The sequence below is a fragment of the Lipotes vexillifer genome, unplaced genomic scaffold (assembly GCF_000442215.2).
Source record: "Lipotes vexillifer unplaced genomic scaffold, Lipotes_vexillifer_v1.1 scaffold394, whole genome shotgun sequence".
Taxonomy (NCBI): domain Eukaryota; kingdom Metazoa; phylum Chordata; class Mammalia; order Artiodactyla; family Lipotidae; genus Lipotes; species Lipotes vexillifer.
The window spans coordinates 139,906-143,394 of NW_006791731.1; positions in this window are offsets into that span (position 1 = coordinate 139,906).

Here is a 3,489-nt window from a genome sequence, read left to right on the forward strand (position 1 = left end):
GCCACAACAGTGAGAGGCCCGCGTACCGCCAAAAAAAAAAAAAAAATACAGAAAAGTAAAGAAGGGAATTAAAATGGTACACTAAAAAAAAAAAAAAAAAAATCAACTAAGGACTTCCCTGGTGGCACATGGTTAAGAATCCACCTGCCAATGCAGGGGACATAGGTTCGAGCCCTGGTCCGGAAAGATCCCACATGCCATGGAGCAAGTAAGCCCATGCGCCACAACTACTGAGTTTGCGCTCCAGAGTCCGCACATCACAACTATTGAGCCTGTGTGCCACAACTACTGAAGCCCATGTGCCTAGAGCCCATGCTCTGCAACAAGAGGAGCCACCGCAATGAGAAGCCCGCGTACCACAACAAAGAGTAGCCCCCACTCACCGCAATTAGAGAAAGCCTGCGTGCAGCAACGAAGACCTAACGCAGCCAAAAATAAATTTTTTTAAAAAGCCAAGATTCAACTACATGCTGTCTACAAGGGACTCTCTTTAGATATAAGGATATCAAGGAAAAGCCCAACAGAGAGGGTTTCAAGTCTACAGAACATTTAAAAAAGAATAAACACCAACCCTTCTCAAACTCTTCCCAAAAACTGAAGAGGAAGTAATACTTCCTAACTTATTCTATGAGTCTAGCATTACCATGATATCAATGAGAGACAAAGACAAAAAACTATGGACCAATAACCCTATGAGTATTCATGCAAAGATCCTCAACAAAATACTAGAAAACCAAACTCAACATATTAAAAGGACTATGCATGGGAACTTCCCTGGTGGTCCAGTGGCTAAGACTCCACGCTCCCGATGCAGGGGGCCTGAGTTCCATCCCTGGTCAGGGAACTAGATCCCACAGGCCGTAATTAAGAGTTCACACGCGGGCTTCCCTGGTGGCATAGTGGTTAAGAATATGCCTGCCAATGCAGGGTACACAGGTTCGAGCCCTGGTCCGGGAAGATCCCACATGCCGCAGAGCAACTAAGCCCGTGCGCCACAACTACTGAGCCTGCACTCTAGAGCCCGTGAGCCACAACGACTGAGCCCACGTGCCACAACTACTGAAGCCCACGTGCCTAGAGCCCGTGCTCCGCAACAAGAGAAGCTACCGCAATGAGAAGTCTGCGCACCGCAAGGAAGAGTAGCCCCCGCTCGCAGCAACAAGAGAATGCCCACACGCAGCAACAAAGACACAACGCAGACAAAAATAAATTAATAAAATTTATAAAAACTAAAAGAGTTTGCACGCCACAACTAAAGATCGCGCATGCGCCACAAAGATTCTGCATGCCACAACTAAGACCTGGTGCAGCCAAATTAATTAATTTTTTAAAATCCCCATTTAAAAAGGATTATGCATGATGACCAAGCAGGATTTATTCCCAAAATGCAAGGAGGGTCGACATATGAAAATCAATCATTGTAATACATCACGTTAATAAAATGAGGAAAAAACCCCACTTAATCATGTCAACTGAGGCAGAATACTACCCAATGTGATCTACAGATACACTACAATCCCTATCAAAATCCCAATGACATTTTTTTGCAGAAAGAGAAACACCCATCCTAAAATTCATATGGAATCTCAAGGGACAGCCAAAACCACCTTAAAAAAGAACAGGTAGGGGACTTCCCTAGTGGTCCAGGGACTTAAGACTCCGCGTTCCCAATGCACAGGACCCTGCTTCAATCCCTGGTCAGGGAACACAATCCCACATGCCACAACTAAGCATTCTCATGCCCAACTAAAGATCCCACATGCCATAACTAACACCCAGCGCAGCCAAATTAATTAATTAATTAATAAGTTTGAGGACATACACTTCCTGATTTCAAAACTTACTACAAAGCTACACTAATCAAAACAGTGTGATGCTGGCATAAGGACATATAACCAATGGAAGAGAATAGAGCCTAGAAATAAACCCTTGCATGTACAGTCGATTTTTGACAAGGGTGCCAAAGACCATTTGTTATGAACTGAATGTTTGTGTCCCCTCAAAATTCATAAGCTGAAGCTCTAATCCCCAATGTGACTGTATTTGGAGGTAAGGCCTGTGAAGTGGTGATAAAGGTTAAATGAGGTCATAGGGTGGAGCCCTAATGCCATAGGACTGGTGCCCTGATAAGAAGAGGGAAGTGACACCTGAGATCTTTCTCCACCAAGTGAGGACACAATGAGGCGGCTGTACTGCAAGCCTGGAAAGGAATCCTCACCAGGAGCTGTATCAGCCAACACCTTGATCTTGGACTTGGTTTGTTTTTTTAAATTTATTTAATTAATTTATTTATTTTTGGCTGTTTTGGGTCTTTATTGCTGCACGCGGGTTTTCTTTTAGCTGTGGCGAGCAGGGGCTACTCTTCATTGAGGCACGCAGGCTTCTCATTGCAGTGGCTTCTCTTGTTGCAGAGCATAGGCTCTAGGTACACAGGCTTCAGTAGTTGTGGCACGCAGGATCTAGAGTGCAGGCTGACTAGTTGTGGCGCAGGGGCTTAGTTGCTCCATGGCATGTGGGATCTTCCCAGACCAGGGCTCAACCCGTGTCCTCTGCATTGGCAGGCAGATTATTAATCACTGCACCACCAGGGAAGCCCAATCTTGGACTTCTTAGTCTCCAGAAATGTGAGAAATAAATTTCTGGTTTTTAAGCCGCCTGGTCTGTGGTATTTTGTTATGGCAGCTTAAGCTAACACACCATTCAGTGGGGGGAAAAAAAAGATTTTTCCAAAAATGTTACAGGGAAAACTGGATAACCACACACAGAAAAGTTTAAAGTTGGACCCTTATCTTATACCATATATAAAAATTAGCTCAAAACAGATCAAAGACCAAAACATAATACCTAAAAATATAAAATCCCTTAGAAGAAAACGTAGGGGCAAATCTTCATAATCTTGGATTTAGCAATGATTTCCTGGATATGACACTCTGAGCACAGGCAACAAGAGAAAAAATAAACTGAACATCATAAAAATTAAAACCTTCTGGCATCAAAGGACACTATCAAGAGAGTAGACAGACAACTCATAGAATGAGAAAATATTTGCAAGTAGTATATCTGATAAAGGATTACTATACAAAATACGTGAACTCCTACACCTCAACAACAAAAACAAACAGCCCAATTCAAAAATGGGCAAGGGATTTGAATAGACATTTCTCCAAAGGCGGCACAGAAATAAATGGTCAAAAAGCACATGAAAAGATGCTCAATATCATTAGTCATCATGGAAATGCAAAACAAAACCACAGTGAGTTACCACTTCACACCCATTAGGATGACTATGAACAAAATAATGGAAAAATAACACGTACTGACAAGGATGTAGAGAATCTGGAACCTTCGTGAATTGCTAGTGGGGATATAACACAGTACTGCCATTGTGGAAAAGTGTGGCCATTCTTCAGAAATTTTAACATAGAATTACCATATGATCCAGCAGTTTTACTCCTAGGATTATACCCCAAAGTACTGAAAGTAGGGAAA